General features: G+C 39.4%; 1 protein-coding gene and 1 non-coding gene across 2 annotated transcripts in view; one reads left to right on the top strand and one right to left on the bottom strand.

Moving 5' to 3' along the window:
- The window catches only part of ZFAND3 (zinc finger AN1-type containing 3), a 328,471-nt gene that overhangs the window by 11,955 nt on the left and 293,893 nt on the right, over positions 1-22,623 (top strand). The gene's annotated exons all lie outside the window — the stretch shown is intronic.
- On the bottom strand, positions 20,037-20,118 carry TRNAL-CAA. The gene has a single exon. It is a non-coding gene; the product is annotated as a tRNA-Leu (tRNA).

Raw genomic sequence — 22,623 nt, forward strand, 5'->3', positions numbered from 1 at the left:
TAAGCTGGTTTGGCCGTTTTCCAGAGCCTTGTTCAGCAAGCATTGTTAAGTACTCTATTGTGTGTCTTGAGCTCTGCTAGGCATGTTATACCCTGTTCTGGCTTCCGCTCTAAGAAAGCTCACAGTGTGGAAGGGGTGGCAGACGGTAAATGAGCAAAACACCCTGCAGAAGGTGCTGTGGAGATGGTCACAGAGCCGTGAGAACACTGACGGCATCTTTCCAGGCCTGGGAGCGGCATGGCCAGGAGGGCTTCCCTGAGGAGGTGGTGCTTCAGCTGGCAGCGGAGGATGAGCAGGGGTTAACCACAGGGAGAGGGGAGGAAGGGCTGTCCAGGCAGGGGGAGCAGCTTAGGCAAAGACAGGGAGGAGTGAGAAAGCATACTGAACTCAGAGCATTGCTGAGTCAGTTCAGGATGTTAGCTGCATCTATGGAGGAAGGCAAGATGAAGCTGAGGGGATGAGCAGGGGCCACGCGGGAACTTACTTGATTGTTGGGCTGTTCGATTTAGATTCTATCCTGAAAGCCATTGGTACCATGTTTAAGGATTTTAAGTATGGATGGCAGATGATATTTATGTTTCAAAAAATTTACCCTGACCACAGTGTGGAGGAGAATTGGAGGGTATAAGCATTGAAGCAGAATCTAGTTAGAACACTTAAACCTTTTTGGGCTGTGGATCTCTTTGGCAATCTGGTGGAGCCTGCAGACCCCTTTTTGGGATAAAGCATAAAGTAAAACATGATGATCACAAAGGAAACCAGTTAGATCTAAATGCACTTCTACCTGTGGACTAGAGAGTCTGTGAACCCTAGATAAAGTAACTCGGAGTGGATGCTCTAGTAGCGGAGCTGCAAATGAATGTGGGCCAAAAACGGGGTGTTTGGGCTGTGATAACAAAATGCCATAGACTGGGTGGCTTGTAAACAACAGTTTATTTCTTGCAGTCCTGGAAGCTGGGAGTTCAAGACCACAGCATGGGTGGATTTGGTGTCTGATGAGAGCCAGCTTCCTCATTATTGCTGTCTTCTCATTATAACCTTCCATGGTGGAAGGGATGAGGGACTTCTCTCCAGCTGCTTTTAAAAGGGTATTGATCCATGATCTAAGCAGAGCCCTCATGATCCAGTTGCTTCCCAAAGGCCTCACCTCCAGACACCATCACACTGGACATTAGGATTCAACATGTGAATGCTAGGGAGGCACAAACATTTCACTCCATAGCACTGGGGCAGTGAGGACTGAAGAGCAGGGCTTGAGTGTAAGAGCAGAGGCAGATTGGTTGGGGGGCATGGAAAGGAAAAGAGAGGCAGCAAGACTTCTGACATGGGCAGTTGGGTAAAAGATGGTCAGTCACATACAGTGGGTATAGAAGTTCTGCCTGCACACTCGTTAGCTTTTGAAAGGTCGTTTGTGAGTCCATTTGTTTGTAAGTCCAGTGTGAAATGGTAGAAGCAGCCTCTAAGGTAGCTCTCAGTTGTGTGTGAAGTCTGGTTTGGTAGAAGAAAGTTTATACTTTGGAATTTCTTAAGTTGAAGTGATTCCATCTGAAAGATGATGAACAGGTTGTGGGAAAGGCATGATTAACTTTAGAAATGTTGAGTATGCGTTTTGATGAATTAGCATGTCAGTATATTTTTATCACATTTTAAAAATTGAGGTATAGTTGATATATCACATTAGTTTCAGGTGTACAACATTATATTTGCTCTTTGTAGATACTGCAGAATGATCCCACAGTAGCTCTAGTTAATACCCATCACCATACATAGTTACAAAATTATTTTTCTTGTGATGAGAACTTTTAAGCTCTACCTTTTGGCAAATAAATACACAAATTTCAAATAAATACATAATACAATATTACTAACTGTAGTCACCCATGACATTCATTTTATAACTGGAAGTTTGTACCTTTTGACCCCCTCGCTCATTTCGCCACCTCTCACCTCCTGCTACCACCAACTGCCAATCTGTTCTGTACATGTTACCTTTTTTACCCCTAAAGATTCCACATATAAGTAAGAGCATACAGTATTTATTTGTATTTTTCTATCTGACTTATTTTCATTTAGTATGATGCCCTCAGGGTCCATCCATGTTGTTGTAAGTGGCAAGATTTCATTCTTTGTATGCGTGTGCATGTATTTATTCGTCAGTGGATGAGTGAACAAAGAAAATGTGTGTGTGTGTATGACAACTTAGGTTGTTTCTGTGGCTTGGCTATTGTAAGTAATACTGCAGTGAACATGGAGTGCATATCTTTTTGAATTACTGTTTTCATTCTCTTTAGATAAATACCTAGAAGTGGGAATGCTAGATCATATGGTAGATCAATTTTTTAATTTCTTGAGGAAGCCCTGTACTGTTTTCCGTAACAGTTACACCAATTTACATTCTCACCAACAGTGTACAAGGGTTCCCTTTCCTCCGTGTCCTTGCCAGCATTTGATAGTTCTTGTCTTGGTGACAGTAGCGGTTCTGAGTGGTGTGACGCGCTACCACACTGTGGTTTTGATTTGCTTTTCCCTGATGATTAGTGATGTAGAGCGTCTTTTCATGTTCCTGTTGGCTATCTGTATGTCGTCTTTGGAAAAATGTTCACATCTTTTTAATTGGATTGTGTTTTTGGTATTGAGTCATGAGTCCTTTATATATTTTGGGTGTTAACTTCTTATCAGATATATGATTTACAAATATTTTCTCCCATTTGTAAAGTGCCTTTTCATTTTGTTACTGATTTCCTTTGCTATGTAGAAGAGGCTTTTTAGTTTGATAGTCCCACTTATTTATGTTTTCCTTTTTTTATACCTTTTTAAAGTGTAAATATTTTATTGAAGTATAACATTCATAGTGAAAAATGCATAAGTCTTAAGTGTCTAGTGAAATGAATTTTCACAAAGTGAATATTCACAGATATTCACAAAGTGAATGTAACCAGGGCTTGTATCAAGAAATAGCATTCCTGCCCCTAAGAAGCCTTTCTTCTGCCCTTCCAGTCACTGCCCCTCCTCAGGGATAATCACTATCCTGACTTCTAAAGCTATAGATTAATTTTTTTATTCTTAAATCTTTTTCTACTTTTTTTTTTCTTTTTACTGAGGCCGAACTTTGTTTATGGCACACATTTTAAGTGTACACTTTGATGAATTAAAAAAGTTATTTTTTAGAGCAGCTTAGATTCAAAGCAAAGTTGAGCAGGAGATACAGAGAGCTCCTCTATTTCCTTTGTCCCCACACATGCTTGGCCTCTCTCACTGTCAGCATCCCCGTTAGTGGTCTTCTGGTCACTGTCAGTGAAGGTACGTTGACACAATCATTGTCAAAGTCCACAGCTGCTGTTAGGGTTCTCTCCTGGTGGTTTTACATTCTGTGGGTTTTGGCAGGTGTATGATGATATGTATGCATCTTTATAGTAGCGTATAGGACGGTTTCACTGTCCAGAAAATCCTCCGTGTTATGCCTGTTCATTTCTCTATCCTCTAGCAATTGTTAGTCTTTTTATTGTCTCCATAGTTTGACTTTTTCCAAAATGTCATGTACTAGTTGGAATCATGCAGTTAATAGTCTTTTTAGATTGACTTCTTTCACTTAAGAATATGCTTGAAAGCTCATTTCTCTTTAGCAAAATGATATTCCATTGTTTGATGTATGAGTTTTATCCACTTATCCATTTATCCACTGAAGGACATCTTGATTGCTTCCAAGTCTTGGCATTTATAAATAAAGCTGCTAATCAACATTTGTGTGCAAGGTTTTATGTAGACATACGTTTTCTAATTGGTGAATGCCAAGGAGTGTGATTGCTGGAATGTTTGATAAGAATATGTTTAGTTTGAATGTTTAGTTTGGAAGGAACTGCCCAACTGTTTTTCCAAAGTGGTTGTACCATTTTGCTTTCCCATCAGGGGTGAATAGGAGGTTCTGTTGCTACATATCCTTCCTGGCATTTGATGTCATTGTTTTGGATTTTGGCCATTCTAAGAGGTGTATTTTGGTATCTTGTTCTAATTTGCAGTTCCCTTGTGACAAATGATGTTGAGCGTCTTTTCAGATGCTTACTTTTCATCTGTAATCTTCTTTGGTGAGGTGTCTGTGTGGGTCTCATGCCTGGGTTTTGTATAACCGCTGCCTGCCCAGACTGACATAGGCTCACATGCTGGCACCCCAGCAGGAGTCTCCTTGTGTCCTACCCTAGTTGATAACTCCAACTTTGATTAGTTTTGTCTGTGTTTGAATGTTATGTAAGTGGAATCATATGGAATTTACTTTTTTGTGTTTGGCTTCTTTCCCTCAGCATTGTAACTCTGAAATTCATCTACATTTGTGTAAGAGAGGCAGTGATTTTTCACTGCTTTGTGGTGCTCGATTGTATGCTCACGTAACTTACCTGTTGTACTTTTTAGAGTTTTTTGGTGGGTGTAGGGTACTCTGGATAATGCTGCTGTGAACATTCTTGCACATATCTTTTGGTGGATATAGGCACGCGTTTCTTTGGCTTTTTCACCCAGAAGTAGAGTTGTTGGGTTACAAGATGTTTGTTTAAATTAGTAGGTACTGCCAGTTTTCTGAAGTGATTGTGTCAGTTTACACTACTGTCACCTGATGAGAATTTTGGTTATTTCACATCTTCATCAATACTTTGTTTTGATACAGTCTTCATCAATACTTGATATTGTAAAGAGACATCAATACTGTCTCTTTCTACTTAGTTGTGTAGGGTTGCAGCAATGTGATTTTAACTTGCATTTTCCTCATGACTGATGAAATTGAGTATCTTTCTTTGTTGGCCATTTGGCTAAAACTTGTTATGAAGTGTCCATTCAGACCTTTTGTTCGTTTTTTTTTTTTTTTTTTTATTGTGTTGTCTAATTTTTCTTCTTCATTTATAGAGGTTCTTTATGTATTCTGGATACAAGCCCTTTTTCAGATAGCATGTAAAGATATCTATAGTTTTATAGTATCTTTTAATTGCTTTTTTTTTTAATTTGAAAAAGAATGTGTACATACAGTAAAAAATTTGAACAACAGAGATGAATATGCAGTGAAAGGGCTGTCTCCTTCCTACACCATATTCTTAGTCCCACTTTCTGGCAAGAATCATGGTTAAGTTTCTTGAGTATCCTTCCAGAAGTTTCCTGTGCATACACTACATTTACCCCCTTTTTTCCCCCTACCACTAATAAGAGTAGTGAAGTGCATGCTATTCTTTACCTTGCCTTTTTTACTTAATATATCTTAGCGTTCTCCCCAAAACAGCATATGCATTTCAAATTGCTTCTTTAAATGGCAACAGAGTATTCCAGTAGATGGATAGAGTCTGTTTTTAGCCAGGCTATCTAATCACTTCTTGGTTTGTATTATTATTATTTCTGTTACTACTACTCCTACTGCTGCTGCTACTAAGTCACTTCAATCATGTCTGACTCTGTGCGACCCCATAGATGTCAGCCCACCAGGCTCCTCCGTCCATGGGATTCTCCAGGCGAGAGTACTGGAGTGGGGTGCCATTGCCTTCTCCCACTACTCCTACTGCCACTCTACAAAAATGGTATCAGGTATATTGAATTTTAGGACTTATGGACCATCCCAATGTGGAAATGCCTTAGGTGTTCAAAATTTAGGGCTGCGCCATTTAGGGTGACATGAGTGCATAGATCATAGCTAAAGCCGGTAGAGCAATTAGGATCACACAGGAAGTGCTGTTAGACCAGTGGTTCTTCAAGTACAAATGGGGTTGTCAGAATTGTTCTGGGAGTCTTTTCTAAAAATCACATCACTGCTGCTTCTCCCAGCTCCAGTTTAGTGGATCTAAGGTGGGATTTGTGCAATTCATTCTTGCCTTTTTTTCTTATCCCTTGACTGTTACCCCATCCTAAAGGAAATCAGTCCTGAATATTCATTGGAAGGACTGATGCTGAAGCTGAAACTCCCAATACTTTGGTCACCTGATGCAAAGAACTGACTCATTTGAAAAGACCCTGATGCTGGGAAAGATTGAAGGCAGATGGAGAAGGGGACGACAGAGGATGAGACGGTTGGATGACATCACCGACTCAATGTAAACTCTGGGAGATGGTGATGGACAGGGAGGCCTGGGGTTTAGCAGACATGGGGTCGCAAAGAGTCAGACACGACTGAGCAACTGAATTGTTACCCTGTGTATCATTTTCCTTTTGAGATCCAATTGTATAGAATGAGACGACAGCTGAGGATGGAACCCTGAGATACACAAGTAGAATAGGTGGAGCTTGGGAAGGGGGATGGATGGACAGAGAAGTCAGGTCAGTATAGGTTCTCTGAAACCAAGAGACGGGATGGTGCAATGAGGAAGTGGCAGGAGAGTCATGCTGCAGAGAGTGTCCAGTAAGAGGATGATTGGGACTTCTCTGCTGCTTAAGAGTGCTAGAAGAATTTAAGTAATGCCTTTTTAGTCACATCGTTCATCTCAGCAGTATTCTTGCCCAGCGTGGTACTAAGGTACTTTTTGTGGAAAATTGCTGTAATTACGTTCCACGTGTACCCAAAATTAACAGCTTCTGTTAATGATCCAAGAAGCCTGTAATCCTGAATTAAGAAACTTTTCTTGCATCTGTTTATAATTTTGGTTTCTTTTAATTCTCTTCCAGTAATAATTTGTTTTTAGGTTATATTTAAAAAAAACAAAGCTTGAACTTCTAACGTCTTAGACTTTAAGAGGTACTTTGATTTGTCCTTGTAGTCTCTAGGTTCTGGTGGACAAGATGGCACTCATTTCATCTGTCTTGATATTTTACTTAATTTTATAGATTTTAATCCTCCTTACTCAACTTTGGTTTTTCTAGAAGGTCTATTTAGTCTTCACTTTCATCCCTTTAAATACTCAGATATGTTTTCTGAAGTTGTTCCAATTATATGTTGTATTTTTGAAGTACATCTGTGTTGTTGAAGACACTGGATCCCATATGTGGGGATGGTGTAGAAAGAAACTGTGTGGGAGGTGATAAAATTTGTTTCTTAAAAATAAAGTTCAGTATATATATTTAGGAAAAATTAGGTGAGATATGAAGTAATGTGTGGGGTGTACTTCTTGGTTTATACTGATTTATACTCTTTTATTCATGGTTACGGTTGTATGGGTTGGTATGACCCAGAAGAGAGTACGAATTAGTCCATACATAGTGTGATTTAGAATTAAGGTTGAGTTGCATTTTTCAGGTATTATGAAAATCTGATTTTGCTGCATGTTATTTGGTATTAAGGCTTCTGTTTATTTAGCTATAAGACTGCTGTATTATGATTTTGAGGAATTATAAGCATTTCAGCACTTGAATTCTGTGATCAAGGACAGTTGGGTCATTGAATTTTTAGGTGAGCTCTTATAAAATTGCATACTGCCCTGTTAATTATTTACTGGAAGAGAATTAAAAGTAAATATGTTGATGTTAAATATGTGTCAATGGTAAATACACAAAGATACACTTTAAATTTATTTAAAATTATGTGAGTGAGTGAAAGTTGCTCGGTCATGTCTGACTCTTTGTGACCCCATGGACTATATAGTCCATGCAATTCTCCAGGCCAGAATACTGGAGTGTGAAGCCTTTCCCTTCTTCAGGAGATCTTCCCAACCCAGGAATCGAACCGGGGTCTTCTGCATTGCAGTCAGATTCTTAACCAGCTGAGCTACCAGGGAAGCCCTTAAAATTATGTGGATATAGTGTAGTAATCTCATAAGTATATTGGCAACTTGTTGCTGCATTTTAGAATTACCAGGCTGAAGCCCTTTTGACTTCCTGCTGCTTTACATCGTGGAGACTGACAGGGAGGTCCAGTCATTGCCTGGATCTGCAGACAAGGTGGGCTTGCGCACTGTTTTAACCCAGAAAGATTAGAAAGGTGGTGCTTGATCTCTTGGCTTAGAATTTGATGCATGTATGAAGTGCTGCTGCTGCTATTTGTTTCAGCTAAAACCTCGAGATTAGCATTTTCTGGTTATGAAAGAGATTGAAAATTTTTGAATATGGCCTTAATATTACATTATTAAATGTAGAAAGTAAGTTTCAATTGCTTTATCATTTTTTTTTTGCTTAATTTTTTTATATTGAGGTAATTCACATACTGTAAAATTCATCCTACTTGGTCTTAGTGTATAATCCTTTTTATTTGTTGCTGGATTTGGTTTGCTAGAATTTTATTGAAGGTTTTTGTGACTATATGAGTTTTTGGTCTCTAGTTTTCTTTTGCTGTGATATCTTTGGTTCTGGTATCAGGATAATACTGGGCTCATAGATAGAGTTGGGATGTGGTCCCTCCTCTTCCATTTTTCTGGGAAGAGTGAAGAATTTGTGTTCATTCTTTAAATATTTGGTAAATTCATCAGTGAATGTGTTTGTGCTTGGGCTTTTCTTTGTGGAAAGTTTTAAAATTTGTCGTTGGTGTTGTTTTAGTCCTTGAGTCATGCGTAACTCTTTGTGGCCTGGTGGACTGTAGCCTGCCAGGCTCCTCTGTCCATGGGATTTCCCAGGCAAGAATACTGGAGTGGGTTGCCATTTCCTTTTCCAGGGGATCTTCCTGGCCCAGGGATCGAATCCATGTCTCCTGCATTGGCAGGTGAATTCTTTACCATTGAGCCCCTCAGGAAGCCCAATAATTTGGTTTTTCTCTGTTTTTTTTTGGTCAGTCCAGCTAAAAGTTTGTCAGTTTTGTTGATCTTTTCAAAGAACCAACTTTTGATTTCATTTATTTTCTCTATTGTTTTCTCTTTTTTAAATGGCATTATTTTCTGGTTATCTTTATTATTTTCTTCTGCTTTCTTTGGGCTTCCCTTGTGGCTTATCTGGTAAAGAATCTGCCTGCAATGTGGGAGACCTGGGTTCGATTCCTGGGTTGGGATGATCCCCTGGAGAAGGGAAAAGGTACCCATTTCAGTATTCTGGCCTGGAGAATTTCATGGACTTTGTAGTCCATGGGGTTGCAAAGAGTCGGATGTGACTTTCACTTTCTGCTTTCTTTAGATTTAGTTTGCTCTTTTTCTCATGTTTTAAAGTGGAATGTTAGTTTGATTTGAGATCTTTTTTAATACAGATATGGACAGGTATAAATTTCCCTCTTAGCACTGTCATAACTGCATTCTATAAATTTTGTATATTGTTTTCATCTCAGTATTTTCTAATTTCTTTTTATTTCAGTTTTTTTTGTTTTAGGTATTAGCTCAAATATGCATTAATACTGGAAGCAGTTAAGAATTGCTGCCATTTACAGGATAACTGTCACTCTATATGTATTATTTCCCTAATCCTCATAGGAATTGTGTCGTTGGTGAAATACTGGTGGTTTCTTGTTTTATAGACAAGGAAACTGAAGTTTAGTCAGTTAACCGAGGGTTTTTTTTTTTTTTTTCCTGTTTTTAAATTTATTTTTAATTGGAGGATAATTGCTTTACAATGTTGTGTTGGTTTCTGCTGTTCAGCAGCATGAATCTGCCAAAAGTGTACCTACGTCGGCTCCCTCTTGAGCCTCCCCCGCCCCCCACCCCTCAGGCTGTCCCAGAGCACCATGCTGAGCCCCCTGTGTGACACAGCAGCCTCCCACTAGCTGTATGGTGACATGCATGTTTTATGCTCTCTCTGAGTGTGCCCCACCCTCTCCTTCCCAAGTCTGTTCTCTATTCCTGCCTTACAGATCGGTTTGTCAGTACCATTTTTCTAGATTCCATATATATGTGTTAATATACAATATTTTTTTTTTCTCTTCCTGACTTATTTAATTCTATATCACAAGCTCTAGGTTCATCCACCTCATTGGAACTGACTCAGATTTCGTTCCTTTTTATGGCTGAGTAATATTTTATTGTGTATATGTACCACAAGTTCTTAATGTATTCATCTGTCGATGGACATCTAGGTTGCTTTCTAGGTTGCTTTCATGTCCTGGCTATTGTAAATAGTACTACAGTGAACACTGTGGTACATGTCATTTTGAAATTATGGTTTTATTAGGGTATATGCCCAGTAGTGGGATTGCTGGGTTAGTTTTCCAAGATTTTGCATACCAAATCAGAGGCTTGACTCTCTTCAGAGCTTGTATTCTCATTATGCTACACTTCTACTCTAAACTGCTTGGAAATAGTGATGATTCCTGTAAAAAGAAGGTTAGATATATTTTCATAATATATAGGCAGTAGCAAGTAGCTGGACTGTATTTAGTACTTCTCATCTTCTATTCACACAGGAGTTCTCACCCTTTCTTTCATTTAAACATTTGAAATTCAGACTTCCCCTCCCACATGTTGCAAGGACTTTGGCTGGACTTGGCTTTTAAATATTTGTTTTGTGGTAGCTCTGCTGAATCAAAAAAGTAGCTTTAAATGATATTTTAAAACTATTTATCTGCTGCTTCTGGTATGAAAGATAACTTGTGTCCACAGTTTTAAGTCTTCTTTTAGGTGGGCCATTGCTGTGCTGGAGAGCAAATGTTTAAATATTTTCATCTTTTTTTTTTCTGTACAGTTGAATTGCTTCTGGGACAAAGAAGAGCCTTTGTTGACCCTTTGAAAAGTTGGCTCAAGGATTTAGTATGCATTTCGTACTTCTTCCCAGATTTCCGTTATTACATGGTTGTATAAAGGATACATTTTTGTATCTTTTGTAATTTATAATGGTGCTGAGCACATTATAACTAATCAGTAAATAACGAATGATGAAGGCCTTGGGATAAACTGTAATCAGCCCCTTTTTCTTTTTGTTTCTTTTGTCTACAGGGCATGTGGTGATTATAAACTTTGAGCCTAGAATTTTAGGCTTAAACTACTTTTAAATGAAACTTAGTTTTTTCCCTTCAATCACTATTTTAAAAAAAGAGAGAAATTATACTTTTAAGTATATCTCAGTTTTCTGCAGATGACCCTGTCTTCAAGTATGGTACTGTTTCTCATTAGAATGAGTAATCTTTTTTGTTTGTTTTTTTGCAGATTACATTCATTATGGTTTATTATTGGGTTGGCTAAAAAGTTCATTTGGGTTTTTCTGTAAGATGTTATGGAAAAACAAACCCAAACAAACTTTTTGGCCAACCCAGTATAAGATATTGTTATAATTCCCTGTACTGTCCAGTAAATCCTTAATGCTTATCTATTTCAAGTATAAAATACTTGTTAGTCCCATATCCCTAATTTGTTCTTCTCCCCGTCCCTCTCCCTGTTTGTTGTTTTCTGTGTCTTGTGAACCTCTTTTGTATATTGATTCATTTGTATTATTTTTTTAGATTCCACATGTAAGTGATATACAGCGTTTATTTGTCTTTTTCTGTCTGACTTATTTGACTTATTTCACTGAGCATTATATTCTCTAGGTTCATCCATGTTGCTGCAAATGTCAGGTTTTTTTTTATGGCCAAGTACGATTCCACCACACATCTGCATATATATATATATTTATGTATTTGTTTTTGGTTGCACTGGGTCTTCGCTGGTGCACGTGGGCTTTCTCTAGTTGTGGTGACCTGGGGCTCCTCGTTGTGGTGGTTCCTCTCGATGTAGATAGAGCACAGTCCGGGCACGTGGGCTTCAGTAGTTGCGGCATGTGGGCTTGGTGGACTTAGTATAAGCATGTGGGCCTAGCGGCCCATGGGCGCTAGCGCATCAGCTCAGGAGTGATGGCGCACAGGCTTTGTTGCTGTGCAGCCTGGAGTCCTCCCAGAGCGGGGATTGAACCCATGTCCCCTGCTTTGGCAGATGAGTTCTTACCCACTGTGCCACCAGAGAGGCCCCTATGTTGTATCTTCTTAAACTAGTCTTCTATTGATGGGCACTTGGGGTGCATCCATGTCTTGGCAACTGTAGATGGTACTGCTGTGAACATTGGGGTGCATGTGTCTTCTAAAATTAAACTTTTCTTTTCCCCCCAAAATATACCTGGGAGTGAGATTGCTGGATCATGTGGTAGCTGTGCTTTGTAGTTTTTAAGGCACCTCTGAACTGTTTTCCACCATGACTGCACCGATCTACATTCCCACCAGCAGTGTATGAGAGTTCCCTTTTCTCCACATCCTCTCCAGCATTTATTATTTGTAGACTTTTTGATGATAGCCTGAAATGAATAATCTTAAAGTTTTGCTGAATCTGTTGAGTAACTGTAGGGATTGAGGAGAAATTTTCAAAATCACAGTGAGGTCTTGATTAAATCCTTAGGTGCTGCTGCTGGTCTTCATGGGGAATCTGTCTGCAATGGTCAAGATAATTTATTTGGTGATAACTGCTTGAATTAGGGCTTTTAAATTGCTTAGTAGTGTTGTGAACCTTGGGTTTGCCAGAGGTAGCGCTGACTGAGAGAGTGCCACTGAGCCATTTTATGACAGTGTGTCTCCCCTGTTACTTTGTGTACTTGAACGTGGGTGATACAAAAGGACCTGTCGTACGGGGGTAGTAGTTCGTAGTTCTTGACTCATACAGATATCTGTGAGTCAGCACTAATTACTGGGGGTCACGTGTTTGTGCTGGAAAGTTCTCTTAAGTGACCCTATTCCTGTTGAAGTAATCTTTCCTTATTTGTCCAACAGTAAGTGACATTGTGAAATCATAATAACTTTTTAAAATACTTTAATGTATGTTACCTCATTTATCCTCACAAGCCTGTTGTGGGCAGGACAATAACCTGAATTTTACAGCTGAGAAACCAGATGGCTGCTTCAGGCATGATTATCTTCACAGGACTGGTGTTAAAATTTTGAGATATTGCTAACTGTGGCCTGGTCCTTTGCTTCCAAAGGACGAAACTCTTATATTGAAGGTTTCCTAAGACTTTGGGGGCCATAATTATGCTAACCAAACTCATGAAGCCAGTTGATTAGAAAAATCAGAGATAAGAGGAAGATTAATTACATTAATAAAACAGAACCAGTTGACTACAATCTTTTGAGGTTATACTACATCTGTGACTATAATGCTTTTATAAGTTTGCCTCAGTTCAGAGCATTACTTTTGTGAATTCAAGGTACTTGAATTTATAGTCATTCTCCTCCCCCTCTTCTGTCCCTGGGAAAATTTTTTTCCTACTGTAGATCAGTTTTGCCTGATTTGGAGATCATATAAACGGATTTGGGTGATATGTATTCTTTTTGTAAGGCTTCCCTGACTCAGTATAGTGGTTTTGATATTCATCAGTAGTCTGTTCCTTTTATTATTGTGTGCTTTTTAATATTTTCTATTGTGTGAGTATACCACTGTTTTGTTCCTCTGTTCTCCTGTTTATAGATACCCTAATTTGCTTTTTAAATTTTAACAACAATAACACAAAAGTCGCTTATCAGCATGCCTTCTTACCTAACATCAGGTAATGGACAACAATTGATTGTGATTTTCTTAGATAGCTTTATATTTCAGCCTTGTTTTCTAGTTTCTTTGATTTGATTTTAGATATGGTACGTGAGATACCTTAGCCCTTTGAGCACCCCAGTTGCAAACCATCTCATGTGTTATGTATTGATTTCTACTTGGGGATGATTTTTTAAATCTTAATGCCTTTAGCCCACTGTGTACTGACTATTAAGGTGATTTACTTTTTAAACAAAAGTGTGCCTGTTTTCATTTATGGTCCAGTTTTGTAAAATCTTGCCTGTCTCCCCGAAGCCAAAGGCAACACTGAGAGCTAATATGAGAGTTTTGTTTTGGGAATTTTGTGGCCCACTGTATTTCTGTTCAGAGACCATGTTTGCCTAATGACTTGACATTTGAGCCTGTTTTTTCAGTTACTTGACATTTCCCTCATTAAAAAACCTTTACTATATCCAACAATCTTTGGTAAATGAGACCCCTTTTCCTTTTCTTTTCTGAATCAGACATCTCATGGTTCTTTAACATTTTCAGAACTCTAATAATTTTTCTACCATCTATGTGGAACCTTGTAGTTTTTAGGGGGAAAAAAAAAGGGATTGGAACATATCTCAGAAGTCAATAGATGTATGAGTAATGCTGGGTATAGAAGATCATTTCTTAACTTTGCATATATTATACTACTTGAAAAATAGTGCTCCATGATTCTTCTCCATCTCTTGCTCTTCCACTTGCTCTGTATTATTAATGTATTTAGTATGGGTGATCCTTGGTCATTTTTACTAAGCTTTTTTTAATATCTAAATTTGCCAAACTTGTACTTACATTTTTCTTTGTTAATCAAGTTTTTATAGAACTCTTATTTATCAGTTCATGTTATATCTTGATTTATGTATTCTGTGATTTCCTCTGAGGGATGGAAACTGACTTGTAGTATTAGGGTTTAGTAAGTGGAATAACTTGAATCTGAGATCATAGGACTCTAATAAATAATGTTTTGGAAGAAAAAGTTGGTAGCTGGAACTTGCTAAACCTTTGGTTCTGTTCTTTAAGGGAATCTGCCATAAACTGAGGGTTGGGACAGGCCCTTGGAAAGTCTTCTAGACAACAGTGAGTCTTAAACACTTAATGATACATCAGAGAAGAACCTAGCAAAACCCTGTGATAATTTAGAAAGCTTGTAGCTTTTCTTGTGTTGATTTCCTTCCCACTTTGGTTGTTTACATGACATTAATAATTGGAAGTAGAACAAAATGTTCTGAATTTCATCTTTCTTATATATGCTTCCTGATGGAGTTTCTTAGAAGCAAGGAATTGGTCTAAAGAGAATAGGTTAGAGATCTGGACAGTTTATGAAAACTTAGATATTCAAGGGAGGAATTATTTTCCTTTTTTGTTAGCCCCTCATCTCTCTGATTTGACTTTTTGCCAGTCTTTTTCACATGTGTTTAGCCATCTTGGTAATTTTCTTCAGGTGAGGAGTGTGGCAGAGGCCTCAGGAAGAGAACACTATGGAAAATGGTTTGCAAGGAAGCCTAGCACAGTTGCTGGAGGCATGGGAGGAGGTTCTGAAACAGTTGTCTTTTTACCTAGTACCCTTCAAAGCTTGAAAGAAGGAAGTCAAAACAGCCTCCAGTCTTGAGCCCTCCCTTGGCTGAGCGCTGTGTTGGCTGGTGCGTGTGTGCAGTCTTCACTTGTGTCCAGCGATGCACCTGCGTGTACTGTGGCCTGCCAGGTTCCTCTGTTCATGGGATTTTCAAGGCGAGAATACCGGAGTGGGATGCCGATTACTTCTCCAGGGGATCTTCCAGATCCAGGGATTGAACCCTTGTGTCTTGTGTCTCCTGCATTGGCAGGCAGATTCTTTACCACTGCGCCACCTGGGAAGCCCGTGCTAAATGGTAGTGCCACGCTGTTCAGAGACATGTGGCTGGTGGGATGAGAGAGAGACACAGAGAAAGCATAGGTTTCCATTTGGGGGCTGCCACAATCTTTCATTCTGTGAAAGCCTAGCTAAGAATGGTATTTGCCATCATCTTAGTGCAACAAAAAGGCATTTAAAAGTTGTTAGGGCTACAGTGGTTTCGTTTCTTCAAAGGAAATATCTTTTTAAATATTTAAAAGTATTATCTGCTTATTTGAAGCAATTCAGAATTGTATATAGCATAAAGTGAAAATGGTCTCTTACCCACCTCCTTTCTAAATCCTACTTTCGGGAGATGACTTCTTCTTGGTATCTCAACCTTCCAGACCTCCTTTCTAAATCCTACTTTCGGGAGATGACTTCTTCTTGGTATCTCAACCTTCCAGACCAGAGGGTTCTTTTTGGTGTAAAGAGTCAATGCATCACTTGGGTATACTCATGGAGTTTGATTTTTATAACCTTTTCAAGTAACTTGACTGACACTAGGTCATTCTGGTTTCTTAGGAGGAATTAGGGCACTTCGGTTGTCTTTTTTATGCTCTGAGAGTTGACAGGATATTCTTTTAGAAACCTGTCCGATAAGTTGTAACTCCTTTATTTCCTTTTATAAGTGAAGCAGTATTTTGGTTGCAGTGTGGTGAAAGCCCCAGTTATCTTAGCAAATTACTCTAAAACTTAGGGCCTTAAAAAACAATTTATGATTATTTCTAGGAGTTGACAGGCTCAGCTTGGAAAGGGGCATAGCATCACTTCTGTTACCTCTGTAATGGTCAAAGCAGTTTTACAGAGCCTGCCCAGGTTCAAGGGAGTGGGGTGGGGAATGGCCTTCTCCGTCAGAGGCCTAGCAGAAAGTTGGGCAGTCTTTAATCTTCCACTAGTGGTGTGACTGACGCAGTGGCAGTCTTGAGAGGGAGAGGTGACAATGAGAGAATATTGTTTTCATCACTCACTAGCCTTCTGGGTTAAAATTTGCCATGCTCAGGCATAGCTTCAAGGTAAATTTATTTTATTGTTCTTGGTAAAGGAGAAGAAAACATCAATGAAATTAGTTTATAGGCAAGGTTTTTAATGATGTAAGAAAGAAGATGAACTCCAGAGGGAGCAGGCAAGGTTTCCCACTCCCCCCTGCTCTCAAGGAAGCACACAAAACTCTTAAGAGTTAACTTGCCTTACTGCTTTTTCTTACTGAGAACTCTGGTAGCTTGCAGAATTTAAGGAGATGGTCTTTGAAGCAGATTGATACATTGAATGTGTCATCAAGACATTGAATGTGTCATCAAGGGGGCTTCCCAGGTGGTGCTAGTAGTAAAGAACCTGCCTGTGAATACAGGAGACGTAAGCGATGTAGGTTTGATCCCTGGGTTGGGAAGATCCCCTGGAGAAGGAAATGGCAGCCCACTTCAGTATTTGCGCCTGGAGAATCCGATGGACGGAGGAGACTGGCAGGCTACAGTCCATGGGGTTGCAGAGTTGGACACGACTGAAGTGACTTAACACAAATATGCACATGTCATCAAGAGAGCCAGGTATGCCAGTCTCCACCTCCTCAGAGATTTGCTAGACGAGACATCCCTTCCCTGTAACTTGGTGCCCCATACACATATCCTCTTAGATCATGTTTGTAAAGTGCTTTGGGAAGTGATTAAGTGGGTTGAAGCTAGCTAGCATGGTTTATAATTTTCCCAACCCTTTAGCTTAAAATGAGCCCTTTGCTTATCCTTCAAGATACTTGCTTTTCAGAGATTTAATGGGAGGATTTTTGTCTTCCGATTAGATTTTAAAAATGAAACTGTCCTTTTGGAATTTTAGAACTTGAACTGTCCTGCCTTCTTGAGTGTGTGGAGTGTTCTCTTACCTCTGCGTGTGCTTTTGCAGTTCCCTCTGTACAGTCTCTCTCCCATCACCTACCTGGGGCCTTATTATATACCCGTGAAACTTTTTCTTATCTTACAGTATTCATGTTGGTTTATTTGTTCCTCTTAGAGCACTAACTGACCATGTCTTCGTGTTTGAGTTTATTCTAAACTGAGTGCCGAGACCATCTCAGTCATCTTTATTGCCCTCACAGAGCCTCTCTTGCTTAAATTTAATGTGTTGAATGAAGTACAACTAGATGCACAGTATTCCTCTAAACCTGCGGCTTGGCAGAAACTAGCACTGGAGGGTGGTTTTAAAAAAAAGTGGAAAGAGAGAATATGAAGAAAGCCATTGAGCACCTAATAATGGCAACTGGTATTTCTGTAGCACTGTGTAGTACACAAGACTCTTCGCTTAAGTGTGGTTATGTACTTTTGACTCTAGGAGGGTTGCAAATATTTCCTCTCCTTAACAGATGAGTAAAGGGAGTCTGGAACTTGCTCAGGCTCACTCCTCTAGAAAGAGGTGGAGCTAGAACTCAAGTCTCGTTATGTAAGTGTCTGAGGCAATCCTGTAATTTTTGCTTGTGATTTTAAATCAGGTAGGTTCTGCTTTCCGAAGAAACAGTATCTGAAGATACAAAATATATTGAAAGATCATTGAATTCCGGGCTTTCCTATTTCTGGCAATATATTAACCAGCGATTTCTTTTTTTTTCTTTCTGGCTATGCTGTGCAGAATGTGGAATCTTAGTCCCCTGACTAGGGATTGACCCTGTGACCCCTGCAGTGGAAGCGTGGAGTCTTAACCACTGGACCTCCAAGGAAGTCCCTATTAACCAGAGATTTAATTTGTAGTAGTTTGATTTATATTATCCAGTGCAATATGGATCTTCCCTGGTGGCTCAGACGGTAAAACGTCTGCCTGCAATGCAGATAGACCCGGCTTCAGTCCCTGGGTCGGGAAGATCCCCTGGAGAAGGAAATGGCAACCTACTCCAGTATTCTTGGCCTGGAGAATCCTACGGACGGAGGAGCGTGGTTGTAAAGAGTCGGACAGGACTGAGTGACTTCATATACTGGATATGAAAGTTGCTGTTTATATTTCTTGTATTTTGAGACTTTGCACAATTTAAAAGTTACTTTTCTTAAAGTTATTTGTCCAAGTTAACAACTGCTAACAAAATCTCACCAGTTAGTTTCATACTAGACAGGGTATTATTGTACTACATAGAGCACTGTAGACATATGAAAAATGATTTGAGTGGCATTTTTTCAATTCTCTGTAGTATGGTGTGTAATTAGTACCATTCTGCATGCATAAGAGAGATGTTAATCTTTTATATACAAAGGATGGTTTAGGGAATAGGTTGACAAACTGCTGCTCAGCTACATCTAGCCAAAGAACTAAAATCTTTTATAAGAATCATTTTATGTTTTATGCTTATTGCAAAGAGAATAGTATTTCTGTGAATATTATATGAAATTCAAATTTCAGTGTCCATAAATAGTTTCATTGGAACAGTCACCCTCGTTCATTTACTTAACTGTTGACAGCTGTTTTCAAGCTCCACTGGCAGAATTGGGTAGTTGTGACAGAGACCATGTGGTCTGACAGACCTAAAATATTTACAGAAAAGGTTTGCCAGCCTGTGCCTTAGGGCATTAGTGCTTAATTCTGTCTTGCGGAACCTCAGTTGAGAAAGGGTGAGCTTAGGAATGAAGACACCTGTTCGACTGCTGCAGTATTTAAGAGTATTTGTATTTAAGAGGAGGAGTATGTGTATCACAGCTGTTTTGAGAATTTGATCCTTTTTTTGCACTGGAGTGATATCCTTTGTCCCTTGGCTCTGACAATTACAGCCTGGATTGGGCACCCAGGTTTTATTTTGTTCTAACGTGCTGAGTTTGACTTATCCATTGTATTTGACACTTTGAAAAGCACTTTTTTTAATGGCTTTCATTGAGATTTGCTTTTGAGAAGCTACTAATTGGCAGTTCCAAACTGGACAGATTGAGGCCAGGTAAAGCCTGTAGGTGCCTGTCAGGCAGCAGTGAAGTTAAAAATCACCTGCTGTCAACACTAGGGAATTTTCCTATCATTTTCATTTTTTGAGTAAATGAAGGATTGTTAGATTTCTGAAGTTGCAGCACTGAATGGGGAAACCGGGTAGTTTGCCTCTGTGGAGTTCCCTTTGTTTCTGTAGCCTAATCATGAACTACTCTCTGCTAACTTCTTTCTGGCTTTGGTTAGAAATCATTTTTCTGGTAAGTTTTTAATTAGGAAATGCAGAAATAGAACTGCTTGAGTTGTCATAACTTGAACTTGCTGTGGAACTTTTAAACTGGAGAGGGTGCCAATGAAGACTTATTTGAAAAAATAGGGGAGGGATATGTTTCCTGCTTAAATTAATATTATTGGTTTTGAATTATATGAAGCTGAAGACAGTTATAGACGGGGCTAATAAGGACTATTGAGGAGAAAGCTATCGAATTCTTCCTTTAAACTTCTATTTTGTATGGAACTTTCGTTAACTTACATCTGATTTTGACAAGTGAGGTTCTTCAACGTCATGTTTTCCTGTAGAAGTAGATCTTTAAATAAAAAATCAACTCCAAAGTTTGACAGAAATCTTAAAACATATCAGTGAATACTGTTTTATTATTCAGGTGCTATGCTGCGCTTCGATGCTCAGTCGTGCCTGACTCTTTGCAGCCTCATGGACTGTAGCCTTCCAGGCTTCTCTGTCCGTGGGGATTGTCCAGGCAAGAATACTGGAGGATGTTGCCATGGCCTCCTCCAGGGGATCTTCCTGACCCAAGGGAGACCCTTGGGTGTCTCAGACCCTTCCTGACCCTGGTTTCCTGCATTGTAGGCAGATTCTTGGCCGTCTGAGCTACCAGGGGAGCCCAGTCATTCTGTGACTTGAACAGGAAAGCGCTGAGAAGTGCTGTGAACAGGGTTTGAACCTGCTTGGGGAGACCCCGTGGGATCTTGAGTCCAAGGCCTTAACCACTTGACCATCACAGCTCTCTGTGCACGTTGCTTAATTAAGATTACTTTGGTTATAAGAACTTTGGTTCTTATATATATATGAGTTGGTTGTATAACTGGTTAATACTAAACCATTAACATGATTTTAGTAAGGGGGAAGTTTATTTTAAGGCCATTCACTCAGTTCATTCAGTAAACATTTATTGAGTCAGATAGTCTGTGTCAGGCACTGTTCTAGATATTCAAGAATACAGGGAAATCTCAACATTAATCAGAGAGCAAGCACCATTGTGTACCTAATAAACCTAGATTCAAGGAGGTGCTGAGGATCTTAATGGTAGGTTGTATCAGTCACATGAAAGACTTGTTGAAATGCAGACGAAGAATTTGCATTTCTGACAAGTTCCCTGGTGACGTGCATGCTGATGTTCCTCTGGGGACCACACTTTGATAACTTTAATAAGTTCTTAGAGGGATTATCTAATTGATTCACCTCTGACAACATATGAATGTTGTCTAATTCCGTGTCTGATATCCATCCTTCACCTAAACAGGAATTTTTCTGGAGGGCAGTTACTCTTGAAGGACACGATGGCAGATACAGGCTGTGAACCGTGTCCAGTGAAATACAGGACCAACTGGCAGGTTGTGTGTTACAGTCATCTGTTCTTCTCCTTTTTCCTACCTGTCCGTTCTTAGTCTTTGTTAAACTTGTGGTTTTCTTTACAGAGTCTGAGTCAGTTTTGGAAGTTCTTTTGAAAGGGAGAGTGTGTGATGTTCCAGCTTTTACCCTTTTCTCTCTTGAGGTTTAACACAAAGAGAAACACATGTTAACTTCTCCCTTTTTGTCCAGAAGAGTCAGAACTTCACAGCCAGGAGGATTTTGGGGGGTGGGTAATGGTGGTAGTGGGGTGAATTTTTTTTAAACTTTTTGGAAAAAGTTGGAGACTTTCAAGCTATTGAAGTATGTAGTACAGATCTGAAGTAGGATTGGGGTAGTAGGAAGTAGATAAGATAGAGTAGAAGAAACACAAAGAGATGAAAAATGTGTTAATGGAAAAGAAACTTTAAGAATTAATGTCCTTGTAATTTTCCTGAAAAAACACATGCTATAAAGACTGTCACGGCAGAGGTGAAACACAGTGCTGAAATAAAACAGCCAGCACGATGGACCAGAACGTCCAGGAAGAAGCCATTTGTGGCCTGAATGTGAATTATTTTAGGGTGATTGGAAAGGTTTTAGATAGGGAAATAAAGGTACCCAGTGAAGATTGTACTTAGGGGTAGTTTTGCCAGGAATTAAAAAAAAAGAGAAAAAGTCATTTCTTAGACTGGTTCTTTCCAAAGTGCTATTACCGTGTTATTCAGTCTTCACAAATAAATTGGATGTGTCTTATTTCTCCCCTTTTCACTGAGGGTGAAATTTAGTAGAGATTTAACTTGCTTAAATAAAACCTAGGTTACTGAGTTCAATGAGTTTAGACTTTAAAAACCAAATCTTACTTGTTATCTTTTTCCTTGGAAATGAGGTTCTTTTACTGTTTTCCCAGTCTTAGTTATACCTATGTAGCCAGAAGCCAGAGTCATCTTTGACCTTTATACCTCCTCCATTATTCACCAAACTGATCTTCTGCCTATATCTTATATTTTTCTCTCCCTCTTTACCATCACTGCCACAGTAGGTCAGGCAGCCTCTGCCTCCTGTTTGGCCTGTTGTGTTTAAATGGAACTTCTTACTGGGATCTGGGCTTTCTGTCATTTCATTAATTTATGATCTTTGGAAAATAGACCTGTTAATGTCATTTACGCACCAAAAGAACAGGATGAATGCTTACTCTTTGAAATGAAATTCAGAAACTCTGTAGTCTGACTTCAGACTATACTGTTTTACCTAACCACCTAATGTTATCCACATATACTTTGCATAGGAGAAGGCAATGGCACCCACTCCAGTACTCTTGCCTGGAAAATCCCATGGACAGAGGAGCCTGGTAGGCTGCAGTCCATGGGGTCACCAAGAGTCAGACACGACTGAGCGACTTCACTTTCACTTTTCACTTTCATGCTTTGGAGAAGGAAATGGCAACCCACTCCAGTGTACTTGCTTGGAGAATCCCAGGGACAGGGGAGCCTGGTGGGCTGCTGTCTATGGGGTCACACAGAGTCGGACATGACTGAAGCGACTTAGCAGCAGCATACTTTATATAAGCCACATAAAACTAATTGTTCCTTCCTTATAATAATCTCTGATCTCAAAGCGTTGTAGTATAATTACAAATGGATTTTATAATAACCCTGAATCTTAAAATAGAGTTAAAATTTTGTGGTATTTTTATATTTTTGCTTAAGAGGGCAGGGCAGTATATAAAATAAAGATAACTGCCTAAGACAGTTAAAACTGGGGGCATGGGGAACCACAACTTGGTACTTAGGATAGGTTTTCAGCTGTTAGGAAAAATTGGCTTCTTAGACTCCTCAGGTACTCAGGGATCTGACCAGTTAATGTTTTACCGTAGTTGCCCGGTTCCTGCTTTGGTTCCT

This window comes from Bos indicus x Bos taurus, chromosome 23 (assembly GCF_003369695.1).
Source record: "Bos indicus x Bos taurus breed Angus x Brahman F1 hybrid chromosome 23, Bos_hybrid_MaternalHap_v2.0, whole genome shotgun sequence".
In the NCBI taxonomy this organism is placed as follows: domain Eukaryota; kingdom Metazoa; phylum Chordata; class Mammalia; order Artiodactyla; family Bovidae; genus Bos; species Bos indicus x Bos taurus.